The sequence below is a fragment of the Balaenoptera borealis genome, assembly GCF_965194805.1.
Source record: "Balaenoptera borealis genome assembly, chromosome: 6".
Taxonomy (NCBI): domain Eukaryota; kingdom Metazoa; phylum Chordata; class Mammalia; order Artiodactyla; family Balaenopteridae; genus Balaenoptera; species Balaenoptera borealis.
In genome coordinates, this window is record NC_138863.1 from 14,999,210 (window position 1) to 15,018,903 (window position 19,694).

Genomic DNA, 19,694 nt, shown 5'->3' on the forward strand with positions numbered 1-19,694 from the left:
AAATGCCATCACAAGTGTCCCTGTAAGAGAGAAGCAGTAGATTTGACATACACAGTGAAGATGAAGCAAAGAGATTTGAAGACGCTGGCCTAGAAGCCTCGAGTGGAGCAACGGACTGCAGCAGTCCCAGAAGCTGCAGCAGTCCCAGAAGCGGCAGCAGTCCCAGAAGCGGCAGCAGTCCCAGAAGCGGCAGCAGTCCCAGAAGCGGCAGCAGTCCCAGAAGCGGCAGCAGTCCCAGAAGCTGCAGCAGTCCCAGAAGCTGAAGCAGTCCCAGAAGCTGAAGCAGTCCCAGAAGCTGAAGCAGTCCCAGAAGCTGAAGCAGTCCCAGAAGCTGAAGAGGCTAGAAGAGCTAGAAGAGCTAGAAGAGGCGGGAACAGCTTCTTCTCTAGCAGGAAGGAGCTAGCCCTGGCAACACCCTGATTTCAGCCCAGTAATGCTGATTCAAACTTTTGGCTTCTATTAACTATGAGAATAAATTCCTGTTGTTTTAAGCCACCAAATTTGTGGCATGACAGCAGCTCTAGAAAACACTGTACCTCACTGCCACTGCCCTGTGTGCCACGCTAAGTGGTTTAGACATTAGCCAGATCTCTGAAGAGCCATTCTGATTTTTATGCAAGAGAATGGGATAATCAGATCTGTTTCATAATGTTAAATCCAGTGCCAATTTGAGAATTTATTGATGGAAAAAAACTAGAAACAGGAAGATATATCAGAACCAAAAATCCAAACAGAAGATGAAGCTCTAGATCACCAGATATCTGAGGGTAAAAAATCACAATGAGAGATGAAAACAAAAAGTGTGTGTGAGCGGGGTATGAAATGGAGATAGACAATGTAGGAAACACTTTAAATATGCATATGTAATTAATATTCTCAAAGGGATAAGAGAGACCATCTTGTTGATGAAACAAGAATAGGATGGTATACAGAAGGACTGAAAATAAGAAAAAGCTCTTGGAAGTTAATAACACCTGAAATTAAAAAGTCAATAGATGTATTAGAAAATGAGGTTGGGAATACTTTCCCAGAAAGGAAAGCAAGAGCAATGAAGTAGAGAACAGGAGGTTAAAAAGTTTTTGTTTTTCTAATTGGGTGTCAAATTAATCCCAAAGACCAAGTTCCACTAAAAGGAGTTTTAGAAAGAAAGAACAAAGAGAATGAAGAGGTAGAAATTACTGAAGCATTCTACAATAAGATATCCCAGAGCTGATGAACACTAGTCTTCAAATTGAAAGGGCCTGCTGAGTACTGAGCGGATGAATGGGGGAAAAAAAGTTAACTGAACTCTAGACACAGCCTTGTGAATTCTCAGAGCACCAGATATAAGAATACCCTAAAAGCTTCCAAAAAACAAAAACCAGGTCACAAATAAGGTGATTCTATAATTAATCAACAAAGAAGGATATTTTTGAGAGTAAACGCATGTACTATTATAAGGTAAATTTGAAGGTGTTCCAGACAAACCAGTATGTATAGCCACCCTTCCTATAAAGGAATAAGACTCATACTGGCAGCAGATGTCTCCGCAGTACTGGACGCTAGAAGGCTATGAACAATGCCTTCAGACTTTTGAGGGAAATTTTAATCCAGAACGCCCATCTACATTCCTGTTCAACTGCAGGTAGAATAAAGACATTTTCAGACATGCACGGACTCAGAAAATTTAATTCCACCAACACACTCTGCCAAGAAATTACTTTAAAAAGTCTTCCACCGTGTGCGTAGTCTTTTGATAAAAGTTAGAGATAATTTTTAAGCCAGAATTGGTCTAAGTTTTGTAATCTATTTCATAAGAGCTATATCCCACAGCTTAAGTAAGGGGTCAGTCCCACAAGACTGTTCCCCACTTGGTAGTTACAAGTCTCCGGCCGGCTATAAATAGGGATTCCCACAAACCCCTCCTCAGGCTCAATAATTTACTAGGATGGCTCAAAGAACTCAGGAACACTCTTTACTTATATTTTCCAGTTTATTATAAAGCATACAATTCAGAAACAGACAAACGGAAGAGATGCACAGGGCAAGGGATGGGGAGGAAGGTATGCAGCAGAGCTTCCAAACCCTCTCCAGGTGTGCCGCCTCCCCAGCACCTGGACAGAAATGCTCACCGTCCCGGACGCTTACTGAATATCCTCCTGTTCAAGAGTTTTTATAGAGCTCAGTCTCCAGTCCCCTCACTCCTTGCAGGAGGTCGGTGAGTAGGGCTGAAAGTTCAAACCTCTAATCACTTGGTCCTTCTGGTGACCAGTTCCATCCTGAGATGCTCTAGGGACCCCATCCTAAGTCACTTCATTAGCATAAACTAGGGTGTGATCCAAAGGAGCTTTTATGAATAAAAGCTTTTATGAATAAAATACTCCTAACAATCAGGAAATTCCAAGGGTCTCAGGAGCTCTGTGCCAAGAGTGGGGACGAAAACCTTATATACCTCTTGTATTATACCACAGAACTCTATTATTATCATTATTTATATTAACAGTTTAAGTGGGACAGAAGGTTGTAATCATGTCAGTATGTTTTTTTTAAGTATTTAAGAAAAATAAATATTATTAACTTTTGCCAAAACAGCTCACTAATTTCTCCCTCCCCCGACCCCTACCTCTGGCCAGCTACCAACCTGTTCTCTGTATCTATGAACTTAGCTTTTGTTTGTTTGTTTGTTTGAAGATTCCACATAAAAGAGAGATCACATGGTGTCTATCTTTCTCTGAGTTATTTGACTTGGTATAATGCCCTCAAGGTCCATCCATGTTGTCAAAAATGGCAGGATTTCATTCTTTTTAATGCCTAATATTCCACTGTGTATATATACATCTTCTTTATCCATTCATCCACTGATGGACACCTTAAGTTGTTTCCATATCTTGGCTATTATAAATAGTGCTGCAATGAACATGGGGATGCATATATCTTTTTGAATTAGTGTTTTCACTTTCTTCAGATAAATATCCAGGAGTGGAACTGCTGAATTATATGTTAGTTCTATTCTCAATGTTTTGAGGAACTTCCATACTGTTTTCCATACTGGATGCACTGATTTACATCCCCACCAATAGTGCACAAGGGTTCCCTTTTCTCCACATCCTTGTCAACACGGTTATTTCTTGTCTATTTGATAATAGTCATTCTAGCAGGTATGAGGAGATCTCTCATTGTGGTTTTGATTTGCAATTCCCTGATGAATGACGATGTAGAGCATTTTTTCACACATCTGTTGGCCATCTGTATGTCTTTGGAAAAACATCTACTTGGATCTTCTGTCCATTTTTCAATTGGTTTTTGTGGTTGTGTTGTTTTTTGTTTTGTTTTGTTTTTTGCTGTTCAGTTGTATCAGTTCTTTCTATATTCTGGATATAAACCCCGTATCAGATAGATGATTTGCAAATATTTTCTCCCATTAAGTAGGCTGCCTTTTTTGTTGATGTTTCCCTTGCTGTGCAAAAGTTTTTCAGTTTAATGTAGTCCCATCTGTTTATTTTTGCATTTGTTGCTTTTGCTTTTGGTGGCAGATTCAAAAAATTATCACCAAGACGTGTCAAGGAGTTTACCACCTATGTTTTCTTCTAGGAGCTTTATGCCTTCAGGTCTTACACTCAAGTCTTTAATCCATTTTGAGTTCATTTTTGTTTACGGTATAAGATAGCGGGTCCAGTTTTATTCTTTTGCATGTGGCTGCCCAATTTCCCCATCACTGTCAATTATTAAAAGAACTTCTTACTCAGAAACAAAAGAAAACTTCAACTTAATAAAAGCATATCAGAAACCAAGAGCAAACATCATACTCAAATTTCCATTAAAGTCAGGAATTAAGACAAGGAGGCCAGTTATGACTATCATTATTTAACACTGTTAAAAAGGCTCTAGCCCTGTAGTCTTTAGCCACATGGAGCTACTAAACACTTGGAAGTGTGGCTTGTCCAAATTGAGATGTGCTCTAAATGTAAAATACACATGGACTTGCAAAGACTTAGTATGAAGAAAATGTAAAACATCTCATTAATAATTTTTATATTGACTATAAGTTGAATATACTGGATTAAATAAAATATATTAAAGTTACCTGTTTCTTCTTTACTTAAGATACCTACTAGAAATTTAAACTACTACAGATATGGTTCACATTTGTGGCTCTAATTGCATTTCTTATGGACAGCACTGCAGTCTAGACAACGCAATGATGAAAAAAATGAGGAGTAGGCATACTAGAAAAGGAGAGACAGGATAATCACTGTTTGCAGATAATTAATGTATGACAAGAAAATCCAAAAGAATCATCTGAAAATTATCCAACCAGAGAGAAAGTTCACTAAGATATTTGGATACTAGGTAGACAACAAAAACCAATCGTTTTCCTATACAATAGTAATAACCAGTTAGAAAATAAAAAGGGAAAAGATTTTATATATGTGTGTGTGCATATATATACATACATATATATATATATATATATATATATATATATATATTAATACTACTACTGATAGACACTAAAAGACTTGCATACATGGAAAGACAGACTAGGTCCTGGGCAGAAAGGATAACTATAACTCCACCAAAATTAACCTATAAACCAAATACAATCCCAATCAAAATCCTACTAGGACTTTGTCAATTTTGGATGGTTAGTGATATACTAGTTCCAAAGTTTATCTAGAAGAAAACATTTTAAGATTAGCTAAGAAAATTTGAGAAAAAGAATACTTAGTGCATACCAGCCTATTAGATGCCAAAACTAACACTAACTGTTCTGGTACAGAATTGTAAAAACCAGAAATAGTCATGGGACATTTACACTTAATGATGGTGGCGTTTCAGATCAATGAGCGAAGGACAGATTATTCAATAAATTAAACAGCATCAAAGTAAAACCAGAATTGAGCCAATGGCTGAATGTTAGTCCTAGAAAGATGGGGAACACATCCCTGAAACAATCAGCCTAGCAATACCTCTCTTCCACAGCTCCCATGTCCCCAAAAGGATTTGTTCCTAAGTCTTTTTTCTCATTATAAAACCATCTCCAGTGCTACCACGGTAGCCTACACAGCCCACACTGCCTGGCCTACAACTCTGTTGGGAAGAGAAGCACTGGTTTCGTTTGAACTATGCCACTTCACGCCCATCTCTACCCCCGGTGACTATGGCAAACACAGGCATCCACAGGGATCCAGGAGCCTATGACCAGTGAGGCCTGTAACGAAAGTACTGATGTGTTGGTTCAATAATATTCTCTCTAGAACCTGGAACTGGGATTGAATTAAAAGAATTTGATAGAATTAAAAGAAGCTAAAAGGACTGCCAAAGTAAACTCTTTCTTTAAGATTCAGTTGAAGCCTCTGTGAAGTCCTCCTTGGTCCCACAGACAAGAGCTAAATCAATCCCTCTGCGCTCCAATTTCTCCCTCCACTCCTGCCTAACACACAGAGGCATGAAGGGGCAGAGAATAAGGAATCACAAGTAGCTTGAGATAGTTGGAACATAAGAAATTGAGAGAAGTTAGAAATGAAAATGGAATAGAGAAATATGTTGCAGAGACAGGTTTTAATAAGCAAGGCACTTGACCAGATTTGTTTTTTCAGAATGACTACTTGGGTCAACAAAGAAAACAAACCACAAAAGATTCCCAGTATATAGTTATTACAATAGCCCAAGCAAAGGATGATGAGGTCCAGGGTTTAGGGCAGCAGATAGAGAAGTAGGAGGACCAACTGGAGAGACTTTCTGAGGTAAAACCAATAGGATTTGGTGAGATGTGAAGATTAATCTTTGAAGATTAAAGTCAACACTTCTAGAATATTGGATGACTTGCAATAGATATGAAGAATACAGGAAGAAGAACAGATACATATGAGTACATGAGCATAGGGTAGGATATTAAGTCTGTGGAAATGGCCAGAAAAGATATTCACAATATTGTCAGAAATACAAGACTGGGGCTCCAGACAGAACTGAAGATGTAGATTTTAGAATCATCACTGACTCTAACCATATTAGAGTTGAAACCATGGACTCCCTCAAAAATAGTATACTCAGTTATAAGATAAAAGGATTAAAGACAGTTATTATAAAAGCCAGCTAGAAGGGTAAGGAAACCAAGAGCATGTCCTAGAAGCCAAAGGCAGACATAAGGGTCAATGAGGGCATTGTCAGGAGTGCCAAAGGCTACAAGTGGTTATGATATTGAAGTACAACAAGCAGCTGGCCTGGCCCGAAGACCATCCATCACACTTTCTTGCTTTCTTTATCACATAACATTTATATTATATCTATACCTATTACTCAACCAGTGAGCTATTTAAATGCATATCAAAAGCAAGTCTACTCTTTCAGAATTCCTGAGCTCCCACTAATAAACGTATATGGTCATTTTGATGGCAGGTTTTTGGCCTTCCAAAACTTTTCTGGTATTATGTTCAAATCTTTCAACTCAATTTAATAAACATTTACTGAGTATCTCATGTTCATTGTTGTGCTAGGTGACAGGGATGCAAAGATTGATTCTATCAACAAATATGAGTATCTTCTATATGCTGGGCACTGGAAGTGCATCAGTGAATAACAAGTATCCCCATCCTCAGAGATGCTTACTTTCTATGTTAAACAGCTACTCTCCCTTAAAGGAGCCCAAAAGAAACACATTATGTTTTAGACTTATCTAAAAAGAAAAGATAGCAAATACATTTATTTCATAAAGCAATTTGAAATTAATAACATGAAACACAAAACTGTAATTAATCACCTATAGTTAACAAGCCTGTCCTCTGGCATCATACAATATAAACAAACATTGAATTAGACATACATACAGCCAGCTCTCAGTTATCTGTGGGTAAACTACCCAGGCATATCAAGAGCAACTCCCTAACACTGACTCACTTTTCTGGGTTATGTCCCATCGAAATTTCTACCATGTAATCTTCTAACACTGAGATAATGTAAGAATATACAGTTTAAAACTTTCACAAAGCAACTCAAATCATTACCCATGCCAGATTTACTATGTCTACCATTTTTCAAATGAACTTGCAGAGACATGCTCCCTAAATCTGATACCCTTCATTTCCCAGAACCAAATAATCCAGGTTCTTCAACCCCATCCCCAATTCATCTATATATAATGCTGCCCCCAAACTAATAAGCCTCCAAGCATGGGCCTAGCTTTTATCTACTAGCTCATGGTCTCTAAACTTTAAGGATCACAACAAGCGCCTTTTGGTAAAACTGCTGGCATTCCAAACATGTGTACCTTTAACATTGTGCGTATGTGTTATTGTTCTAGCATACTATAAACACCACAAATCATGCAGAAAATATGGACTTTTTTTTTTAAATTCGAACGTTTTCTTCCAGCACTGCAGAGATGACTTGCATGCACACCCCGGGGCACACACACGCTGCAAGACAGAGACCTTCCTTATCTTAAAGAAACTGACGCTTGGAGGTAATCTGCTGTGGTTGCAAAACCAGAATAAGGTGGAGTCAGATTTGGGAATTCAAGTGCCAATGTGGTCATAAAGCTCAAGCCCTGCATCACTCCCCTCTACCACGCCGATCTCACTCCTTATACTTGGGGTCCCATGAGCTCCCCTCTCTGACCTCACACCTCACTCCCAAACAGCTACTACCTCTCACAACCCCCCCACCTCAAGATGTTGGAGAAAACAGGTATTCTTTTTATGCCTCAGAAAGCAACTTACAAATAAACATTTTGAATTTCTAAGGAGAATACTATGCAGGAGAGTCTAAACAGGCATCAGGCTAGAAGTCAGGCCTAGTTTCAGAGTCAATGATGAATACAAATTCCTAGACTCTAACACACTAGCAATATGGAAAGTTTCAGTACAAAAGGAAAATGACTTACAGAAGTATTCACTGTGAATATGTAAAAAATAATAATTCCGTGTATTATGGTCCATGTGGTATAACTGCAATTAATGTCAAGTACAGTTCTAAGATTAATTCATTCTGGTTCATTCTGGTTTTCCATGGAACTAAAATAAACTCCTTACTTCATTTTAGAAAGAACTCGACTACCCCAAGCTTCCCCCAAACAAGAGGTAATAAGTTCAGAGATCAAGTCAGTTTCCAAAGAGAAGAGAAAGATTTCTGATTGTTTTAATGTTACAGTAAAAAAAAAGCCAAAGTCAGGGTCCAGAATGAGGATCACTTCAATCCTGATGAAAGTAAAATAAGTAAAAATAAGAAACTTCTCTGGTTGAAGTAGGAACTTTTCATAATTCTGGCCAAAGTGATAACTGAGTATTTTATAACCCAGAAACAGCAATGCAGAAAAATGAACTGTTTTATGCCTACAATACCAATTTAGAAAATAATATTCAAAAGGTTACATCTATGCAGCAGTCAGTGTAGTTAGTATCTAATAAAACCCATGCAAATACCCCAGTGAATTACAAGTAGTAAACACATAAACAAACACGGAGGGAGAAACACACAAAGCTAACTGATAAAGTTTCAAAGAAGCCTAAGAAAGAAACGTGGCAGGAATAGAAAAAGTCCTAAACCAAGAAAAAGGAAGAGGTGGAAAGGGAGGTAAAAGAAGAAGAGCACTGATGGAGAAGCAGCTCACAACAGTGCCGAGCAAGAAAGGTTTACAGACAAGGACACTGAGCTCCACGAAGGCTAAATGGCATGGGCAGTGCCACGCTGACAGTCAAGCAGCAGGGTTAGAAACAACTCGGGCCAGACCCTAAATGCTCCTCCTGTAACAACTCAGAGCCCACATGGTTCCCTTCACTTGCTGGCTGCCCAGTGTCCCTTCCTATTCCTACTACCTTCCATTCATTCAACAATTACAGCTGACCCTTGAACACGGGGTTTAGGGGCGCCAACCTTCCATACAGTCAAAAATCCGGATATAATTTTATAGTCAGTCCTCTATACCCACAGTTCCACATCCAGGGATTCAACAAATTTTGGATTGTGTAGTGCTGTAGTACACATTTAGTGGGGGGAAAAAAAAAAAATTCACAAGTAAGTGGACCCGCACAGTTCAAACCCATGTTGTTCAGGGGTCAACTGTACTTCCTGAGTTGAAGGAATCAATAAATAAATGAGTCTTAGGCAAGGTCTTTAATTGTCTTTGTCCTCTAAGTCTCTGGTGTTTTTGCTTCTCCACAGGGATGTGACTTATCCTCACAGCTTCTCTAGTCCCCCAGAACAGGTGATGCCTCAATTTTATTTGTCAATCTTGCTCTTCCCCAACTGCCCTGGACATCCCCATTTGAGTTTGTCTACCTTAAACTCAACTATTTTTTCAAATCCAATCTATGTCTCGCTTGCTCAGCTGACCTTTCCCTTGGCTACCCTGGCCAGTATGACCTCTCTGCCCTCTGTACGGCTCACTCAACATTAACCACATCCTTTATGTATCTTCAGACAGTTTGCACACTCTCTTCCTTCAGGAATTAGTATTCCTTAGTCCCCTTTAAGTGATGTATGCTTTTTACTTATATGATGGGTTTGCTCACATGCTGGACTCAGAATACCTTGTTACTTCTTACCAGAAAACTGCTTCTGAAGGACAGAAAAAATCAAAATGCAACAAAAACGAGAAACAAAGAGGCACAAGGAAACTTTTGGAGGTGATCGATATGTCTATTACCTTGATTGTGGTGATGGCTACACAGGTGTATGCATGTCCAAACTCAAACTGTACACATTAAATATGTGCAGATTTTTATATATCAATGAAAGGACAGAGAAGGGAGGGAAGAGGAAAAAAGGAAGAATAGAGAAGAAAGAAAACAGGAAAAAAAGAGAAGACAGAGAGAGGCAGAGAAATAACTAACAACTAACAAATGGGTCAACCGTGTACCCTAAACTACTATCTGTCATCTTCCTCAATCCTCGTGATAACCCTGCAAAGTAAGAACATCTTTACGTTACAGAAGTTGAAATGGAAGGCTGAGAAAGATTAAGGAATCAGGTCAAATTTACACAGCAAGTTTTACACACATATATGGCAATGATTCCTTCGCCACTCAACACGAAGTTGATGACCTAAGACAGTATTTTTAGAAATGCTACCTGAACCATTATCAAGGTCATATTCAAAAGATGTTTAAAACTAATAAGGAGATTCTTAAGTTATCTGACTGAGAAGTACACCATGTCAACCTACTTTCAAGGTGCTTTATATACACTTACAGAAAACTAAAGCACAAGGTAAATCCTAAATTACTGACATTAAAATATAACAAAATTGGGCTTCCCTGGTGGCGCAGTGGTTGAGAATCTGCCTGCCAGTGCAGGGGACACGGGTTCGAGCCCTGGTCTGGGAAGATCCCACATGCCGCAGAGCAACTAGACCCGTGAGCCACAATTACTGAGCCTGCGCGTCTGGAGCCTGTGCTCTGCAACACGAGAGGCCGTGATAGTGAGAGGCCCGTGCACCGCGATGAAGAGTGGCCCCCACTTGCCACAACTAGAGAAAGCCCTCGCACAGAAACGAAGACCCAACACAGCCATAAATAAATAAATAAAAATTTAAAAAAAAAAATATATATATATATAACAAAATCTACTTAATGTCCCTCAGTTTACAGTTTACTACTTACAATATCTCTTCCCAATCTCCATTAACCAGAGGTTACAATACATTAGACATTTCCTTGAAGTGTATTTGTCTACGTAAGGATGGTAACGCTGCTTCAAAAGGTAAGGCAATAACAAAGAGTGAGTGGACGAACTTAGAAAATACTGTATATTCTAAAAATAAATAAACTTAAAATAGTTAATATTTACTGAGTGCTGACTACATGCCAGGAACTTATATAAATCCTAACAACAATATATAGCAGATTTTCTTATTATCTGTTTTTTATAGAAGAAATTGAGGCACAGAGAGGTTAAATAAGCTGCCCAAGATCACACAACTAATAAGCCAGAATTCAATTCCAAGAAAACTTAACTCCAAGTCCATGTCCCTACCCACCAAAATTACAATGGAAAAAGGCACATTTTAGGGGAAAATTCTTAAACAAGCACTCAAATACAGAATTGGCTAAATCAAAAGTAGATTTATAAAAATTTCCCAAAAGGAAGGACACATGTGAATTATCCCTACAGTCATTTATGGAATTTAAAATGAAACAATATTAGATATATATCTGCAAAATTATCTACTAAGAACAAAAAAAGAAATAAAAATGAAAGTAAAACAAGTTTAAAGTAAATTAGCTAAACTGAGATGTACCCACAGTGATGAAACTCAACTGATGAAACCACATAGATTAAGTGATATTGACTGAAAAAAAAGGATGCTGCATAAGAATACATACAATGCCATCTATATCAAGTTTAAAAATACATAAAACAATACCGTACACTGTTTAGGGATACATCCATGTGTAGTAAAATTGCAGAGCAATGGATATGAATAATGAACACCAAATTCAGATCAGTGGTTAACTGGAGGATTTGGGGGAAGGAAGTGGGTTTCTTTAAATGGATCAAATATTATGAAATATTTCTCAGACATACAGAAAGCAAGTCTCCTTTCTTTTTTTTTTTAAAGAAAGAAAAGGAAAAAAATGGAATTAGCAGATTACAGAACCCAAAATTGCTTTATATTCCTGATCCGAAAAATGCTAAAAGGTCAATGTTAATGATTCCTATGTAAGAATGTTACAGGAGAATGTATCCTGATGTATTTACGTTCAAGTACAAGAAGAAAATTTTAGTTAAGTTCTCTCAATTTAGTTTGTTACTCCTCTGTAAAAACAGGGCTTTTTTGGGGGGGGGGGGGGAGAGGTAAGTTATGTGTAATAAAAATAGATAAACTGTCATCACAGCTCCCTTCCAGGTATAATCATGCCTTCAGAGGTATATATGAACTTCAAACCAAGCTGTCACCCCACAGAGGAGGTGCAGCGCCTGGGCCTTGGATTCTGGAACCTAACTACCTGGGATGAGGTACAGCACACACTTGGGTAAGTCATTTAAGCTCCCTGTGCCTCAATTTCCTCATGTGTGAAATAAGAATGATAAAAAACCTATCTCATAAAATTGAGAAGAAAATCATAACAGCACCTGGCCAGAGGAAATATTGTAAAGGTATTGGCTATCATCTTTATTCCAAAGACCATTAGTACAGAGAAAAACCAGGCTTTGTATCAGAAAAATATTATCTAAGTGTGATTACTTTCCAAATTAAATAAGGGATAGAAAAGCTGACCGTGACATGACGGACAAATGGGAAGCTTTTTATAGCAAGATAAGGTTTTTATTTTCTAACAACATTCTTTAGTATTGTTATACCATCTCCAATGTGTACATATCTGTGTACACACACACCTGGTACAGATTCAAGGTGCAACATTCTATTCCGTCTCCCTTGCTCACTTGGCAAAAAGTCCAGTTTGTCGTAGAAAACTGGGCTACCACCTCCACCGTAAAGTCTCCCCTTTTTCCTGCCCTGTTCTGTCCGAGCTATACCAGACAGGAGCTATGGTATAGCTCCTGCCCTGAGCTATACCACACAGTAATGCATCTATTCTTATACCTTCTTCCTTTACACCATATAATGTTCATACTTTCCTTTCATGAATCCTGAGTTCTTCGAGAGCAGGGACGATCTCTTTTTTTTTTCTTTTTTAAATTATTTATTTATTTATAAATAAATTTTTTAATTTATTCTTCATTGCTGCACGCGGGCTTTCTCTAGTTGCAGCGAGCGGGGGCTACTCTTCATTGCGGTGCGTGGACTTCTCATTGCGGTGGCTCTCTTTGCTGTGGAGCACGCGTTCTAGGTGCACGGGCTCAGTTGTTGTGGCTCGTGGGCTCTACAGCACAGGCTCAGCAGTTGTGGCACACGGGCTTAGTTGCTCCACGGCATGTGGGATCTTCCCGGACCAGGGCTCGAACCCGTGTCCCCTGCACTGGCAGGCGGATTCTTAACCACTGCGCCGCCAGAGAAGACCAGGGACGATCTCTTAATCATTTTCAAATTCCCAGTGTCTTGCAAGATACATACTAAAGAAATATTTAAGTGAATAAATCATTGCCCCTATAAATCCTCGTAATACCTTCACAAACAAATAGGGAACTATAGTTGGAGGCAATTTATCCAAAACATTGGTTACTCTTAGGTATCTTCAGTTCAAAATAAAAATTAGCAGATCCATTAAGCTCACTGAATCATCCAATAATTCTTTATTCCTCCAAATGAGAAACATGAGAAGTAAACATATTTCAGTAAAAACAGAAGTTAAAATTTTAAATAGAAAGAATTTAGTCATTTAAAATGTCAGGAAAACAGAAGCAGTGTGAAAACTATTATGAAACTAAAAATAGCACGTAGGGAAGAAATCACAAGATTTAATGTTTATATTGTCCCCTTCTTCAGAAAAGAAACAAACTATAATCAAAAGTCAGATGAAAGTATATACCATATTAAGGTGGATAAAAATCAAGATTAAGTCACATGTCAAATCAATTTCACACAATGCTTTGTAGTGAGGTTTTCTAAAAAGACTACGTCATGAGTCAGCAAAACTTGGGCTGATTTTTAGGAATTCAACAGTTCTTGGCAATTTTCTGGAAATTGCTCAGGGCTCCATAATATGGTACTGACTCCTGTCGGGTGGTTACAGGCCCATCTTCTGTTACTATAGAAGAGGTGTCCCTCCTCCCAGCTAAGGCACAGGACTCACTTGCTTTGGATCCCACGCCCTCCCATCTTCTCACGAACTTTGCACAAACAAGTAACACTTTTCTCATCTATATTCGACCTCCCCCTCTCAACAGACACCCTCCCATCAGCATTTAAATATGCTAAAAATCAAAACTCGTGGAAGCAGTTTCCTATTCTTGCTGTCTCCATTTTCCCCACCTTCTGCTTATTTCTGCTCCCCATCCCATCCCTACCACCACATCAGTATCTCCTGCCAAGGTCACCCATGACCTCCGAGTTGCTAAATACAACAGATGGTGCTCAATTTTCCTCACAGGGGCATTCCACAGTATTGACAGCTTTCCGCTTGGCAGCAGGGACACATGCTTCTGGCTGTCCTCTCACCTCCCTGGGCACTACTCCTGTGTCCTTTGCAAGCTCAGCCTCCTATACCCAGCTCCATCCCTGGCCTCTTTCTGTTCTCTTTCTAGTCTCTCCACTGGCAATCTCTACACTGGTAGCATCAAAATGGTAAATGAGTAATCACTCAACATCTCCTTCTCCCAACCCATATACTACTATTAATCACCAGGTCTGGCAATTTTGCTTCTAAATCTCCATTTTCTCAATATTTCTGCTAATGATATAAGGCTCTTAAGAGGATCAAATAAGCTAAAATGATAGTACTTCAAAAAGGAAAAAGACTTTAATCTGAGTATCAGTATTCATTAAATTGAAATCTCCTTGAAAGCAAGGACTTTACAAGTTCATCTTTTTATTTATTCCACATTGTACACCTAGCACAGTACTTTGCATGCACACGGCATTCAGTAAATGTACTGCAATGAGCTATTTGTATTGGCTTAATACATGTTCAACTGAAATAGTCACACATTTAATGGTTTATATTTCCCAAATCATGTCATCATTTGTCTCCTAAGAGGTGAGAATTTTAAGTTAAGTCACTCTGTAAAGTGTAAGCTACACCGGATACTTTTGATAATTATAATACTACTTATCTAAAGTTAGAAAAAACTGTCAACTTTTTTTGGCCTAGCTTTCCTGAAAACATCCAAATCCCATCATCAAGTCCAAATCTCACATAAGTTTCTTGCTTCCCAACTGTTCATCTGAAAGGGGAAAGTATTACAGGAATATTTAAGCTTTAAGTACCCTAAAGGCAGGGAGAATGACTTCCTGAAAAAACGCCCTCTCTCATTTTCATATCTTGCAATGTGAGCTGGAGTGACATTCTGGGTAGAAACAGACATTGAAATTAAAAGAATATTGTTGCTCAAAAGTTCTCAAACTCTTGCTTTAAGTACATTTAATTACAGCCTCAGAATGCAAGATCGTCATCTAGTAGTATCTCACCGTATCAATTCAAAAATCTCCCCAGAAGAAAATACAGTCTCTTCAAAAAGTGGTGTTGGGAAAGCGAGACAGCTACATCTAAAACAACAAAATCTGAACATTCCCTCAAACCATATACAAAAACAAACTCCAAATGGTTTAAAGACCTGAATATAAAACATGACACCATAAAACTCCTAGAAAAGAACATAGGCAAAACATTCTTCGACGTAAATCATAGCAATATTTTCTTAAATCAGTCTCCCAAGGGAAATGAAAAGCAAAAATAAACAAATGAGACCTAATCAAACTTAAAAGTTTTACACAGCAAAAGAAACCATAAACAAAATGAAAAGACAACCTATGAAATATTTGCAAATGATGCAATTGACAAAGGGTTAATATTCAAACTATACAAACAGCTCATACAACTCAATATCAAAAAAAACTCAAACCACCCAATCAGAAAGTGGGCAGAAGACCTAAACAGACATTTCTCCAAAGAAGACATACAGATAGCTAACAGGCACATGAAAAGATCCTCAACATCACTAATTATTAGAGAAATACAAATCCAAACAAACCACAGTGAGGTATCACCTCACACCTGTCAGAATGGCTACCATCAAAAGTCTACATATAATAAATGCTGAAGGAGAAAAGGGAACCCTCCTACACTGTTGGTGGGAATGTAATTTGGTGTAGCCACTATGGGAAACAGTATTCAGGTACTTTAAAAGACTAAAAATAGAATCACCATATGATCCAGCAATTCCACTCCAGAAAGGATGAAAAGTCTAATTCAAAATGAACATTTGGGTACATGTATATTAGCAGCATATTTACAATGGCCAAGACATGGAAGCAACACAAGTGCCCATCAACAGACGATTGGCTTAAGAAGATGTGATATGTATATGCGTGTGTATGTTTATAATATTACTCAGCCATAAAAAAGAATGAAATATTGCCATTTGCAGCAACATGGATGGACCTAGAGAATATTAAGCTTAGTGAAACAAGTCAGACAGAAAAAGACAAATACTATATGATATCACTTGTATGTGGAATCTAAAAAATAATACAAATGAGTATGTATACAAAACAGAAACAGACTCACAGACACAGAAAACAAACATGGTCACCAAAGGGGAGAGGGAGGAGGGGAGGGACAAATTAGTAGTACGGGATTAACAGATACAAACTGCTATACGTAAAATAGATAAGCAACAAGGATGTACTGTATAACACAGGGAATTATACCCAATATCTTATAATAACCTACAATGGAATATAATCTGTCAAAAAAAAAGAAAGAGGAATAAGTAAAATTAAATAAAAGGAATTTCAGAGATAAAGAGATGCCAGTGAAAATGTTCCCTTTCCAGATCCTGAATTTTAAGTCTGATCAATTTTCTTTCTACCGTACTGATACTGGGCAATCTTAATTTAAACAAAACTGGAATCGCTGGAAAATGACATATAATATATTTACTTTACATATTCGTATATTTATTTTCTTAGTGTTCCATACCACTCTTACAAATTATTAGAAGTAAACTCATAAAAGGTAAATTTTAAAATTAGTATTTAATATTAGAGAAGACTAAAATAACATGAATCCAAAATGCCAGCTGGTATCATGGACTCAATCCTGGAACAGAAAAAAGGGCATTAGTGGAAAAATTGGTGAATAAAGTCTACAGTTTAGTTAAGAAGATAATATCAATTTCTTGTTTTGACAAATGCACCAAGGTTATGTGACGTGTTAATATAAGAGCAGGGGAGCTGGGTTATGGTATACAGGAATATTCCATATTTGCAACTTTTCTGTAACTCTCAAATCATCCCAAAATAAAAAGTTTAAAAATATATATATAGTACCCAGTCTAGTCAACAAGCACTACTGGTCACCCACCATCTAAAGGGAAAAACAAAAAAACCTCCCTAGACCAGATTTCCATCTAAATCACAATCCTCTATATAATATTCGTTCACACACTACCTGTCCTTCATTACACATTACACATATCATAATTTGTAATTATATACTATTTGTATGAGATTTGCTTCATGTTTGTTTCTTCCGTAAAGGCAAAGCTCACACCAATTCTGTTCACTGCTGCATTCCCAGCACTTTACATGGTGCCTGACATAGAATAGGAATTAAAGGCTCTAAGTGAGCAATTAATTGAAAGAGGAGTGGTTAATTTAAGCAGAACCACACAGCAGAGGAGCACATAAGCAATGAGAAAAATGTTGGGGCTTTAAGATCTGACTTACCAAACCAGACAGGGATTGATTCTCCCCATCCCTCCTTCCTTCCTTCTTTCCTTCAAGGACATGACTCAGAATATTTCAGCTTTAAATCAACCAGCGCAAACATCTTACAAACCCAGTAACTGAGACCCAAAGACACTAGGTGACCCATACATCCAGTGGATCTCTGCTCTACACCCAACACTGCCATCCTACAGAACCAACTCTTCCTATAGAAAAAGAGAGAAACCAGGAAAAGTCTAAAGGGAAAATGCCAGAGTGACTAAAGAAGCCTTACTCATCCCCAAGAGTGAGAAGTGCATGGGAAGACGCCAGAACACAAAAGAATAAAGTCTGTGCGGCACACTCCCGGGTGACACCTCCTCCTCCCTGTAATAACCTACTAATACACTTTCAGGAGCAACTCAGCAGCACCCTTCAACTCTCGGAACTAATCTGGGGAAACAAAAAAGGTTATCATCAAACTACAGCTCTCCTGGCCACTCAAACAAAAATCCACGGTGACAACTATTCAGCCAGCCACCAAGGAGTGGCAGCATACTATAGCGCTTAGATGTGAAAGCTCTGTATTTTCAGACAGGCGGATCTGAATCCCAGCTTCTCCTCTTACTTGCTGTGATCTGGGGGCAAGTTAATATATCCAAACAGCAGTTTCTCCAGCTGTAAAATGGGAATAACCGCCCCCCTAGCGGGTTGTTAACAGTTTCAGAAATACTATACAGAAAGCTCTTAGCACAACGCCTGCAATGTTATAAAGACTCAATAAGTGTCAGCTGTTTGTCATCTTATTCGACTATAATCACTTTCACGAGGCCTATTCTCTCTCTAACGTCCATATAATTTCAAAGACATCGTTCTACCCTTTTTTTGAAGAGCCATATACACAATAGCTTCGAGCACATTTTCTAAACCCAGCCTGGACAAACCAGTTCTATGTCTCTGGGCCTCGGGTTCCTCACCTGTGAAACGGGCCGGATCATCCCTACCCCACTGGGCTGCTGGTAGTGAGTACTCTCTCGGTATTACACGTTCCACTGCTGCTGTATAATTAAAACGCACCTAGGGAAAATAAACCTTCAACTCCCAACCCCAAGACAACAGTTTTCATCCCCGCCCCATCACCACCGATCGTGGCCAGAACAAATACCAAGGTTGACCCATCTCACACCCCCAATTTCTCCTCACACCCCGCAGCAACCCACCCACCCCCCCAGTGTGGGTTTCCGAAACCGCAGGGCTCAGTTTCCTCCCAGCGACGGCGTCAGAGCCGGGCTAGTGAAAGTGGCCAATCCCCCAGCCCACTCCGCCCCCAAAGCGCCGGGAGAGACCCCGCGCATCCTTCCTCCCCCGGACAGCGCGGCCGCTCTGGCTACGGTTCCCCCAGCTCACGTGGGCCCTTTCGGCCCGGGCCCCACCTCACCCGCTTCCCGGACCCCACGGCCGCGCCTCCCACACACGCCGCGGGCCGGCCCCAGAGCCCGCACCGCCAGCGCGCACACCCTCGGCGCCGGGCTCGGCGGCCACGTCGAGGAGCCGGGGCCTCCAGGCCGGCCGCGTCCCTCCCCCAGGCCCGGGCCGCCCTCGGGCCCAGCCCGGCCGCACGCGGAGGCCCCGCCGCCAACACGGCCCCGCCGCTCCCACCACGGGCGCCGCACTCACCGCGACGCCGGAGCTCCGGTTCCTCCGGCCCATGCAGGCCTGGCTGCGCCGCCAGAGCATTCACGCCCCGGTCCGCCTCCTGGGGACCCTGACGCAGCCGCCGCGGTCCCACTGCGAGAGGGCGGCGGTCGGCTGCCCGGTCAGCTGCCGCGCCGCCTGGTCTCAGCCCCAGCACTCGCAACAAGCGCAGCGTAGCGGCCCAGCGCCGGCAGACCAGCGTCTGTTGAGCCGAACCGCCCGGGACGCGCGCCCCCGGCCGGCGCTCGTTGCATATGCAGAGAGGCAGCCGCCCATTGGCCCGCGGGCGGTGGCGCGTGCGGGGCTGGGCCTATCGAATTCCGGCCGGGGGCGGGGCGGGGTTACTATGGGTCATTCGCCCGAGCCGGGGCGGACGCGACCCAGCCGCAGCCGGCGCGGGGCGGGGACAGGTCGGCGGGGAGGGACTGGACCACTGCGGCCGGGGGAGGAGAGCCAGTCTGTGCGGCCGCAACATGGGCGGAGATGGGGCGGGGCCGGCCGGGTCTGCAGGAGGGCAGTTCCGGAGAAAAAAGACCCCCGCCTTGTTCCCCGAAAAAAGAACTACAAAACGCAGATACTGCTGTAATGCATAAATCTTAATATAGATCAGGGGAAAAAATGCGCGTTATTATTTTCATTCTTAACTGGATTACTTGTTTCGTTCTTGCACAAATTTGTCAAATTTTGTAAAATAAAATGATTTTTGGAAATGTCTGAAGCGAGAGGGTCTCAAAAATTCAAAGCATGTTTC

At 40.4% G+C, this 19,694-nt stretch overlaps 1 protein-coding gene across 2 annotated transcripts in view; it reads right to left on the minus strand.

The window, feature by feature from the left end:
• The window catches only part of ACSL3 (acyl-CoA synthetase long chain family member 3), a 78,668-nt gene extending 59,492 nt beyond the window's left edge, over positions 1–19,176 (minus strand). The window contains exons 1-2 of one of the 2 annotated variants that reach the window (XM_082396809.1): positions 18,926–19,176; positions 18,226–18,325 (exon numbers count right to left, since the gene is read on the minus strand). The gene's annotated coding sequence lies outside the window, so the exon portion shown is untranslated. The remainder of the gene's footprint in view (positions 1–18,225; positions 18,326–18,925) is intronic. The other variant, XM_082396808.1, reaches the window with a different exon arrangement.
• Positions 19,177–19,694: the final 518 nt, after the last annotated feature.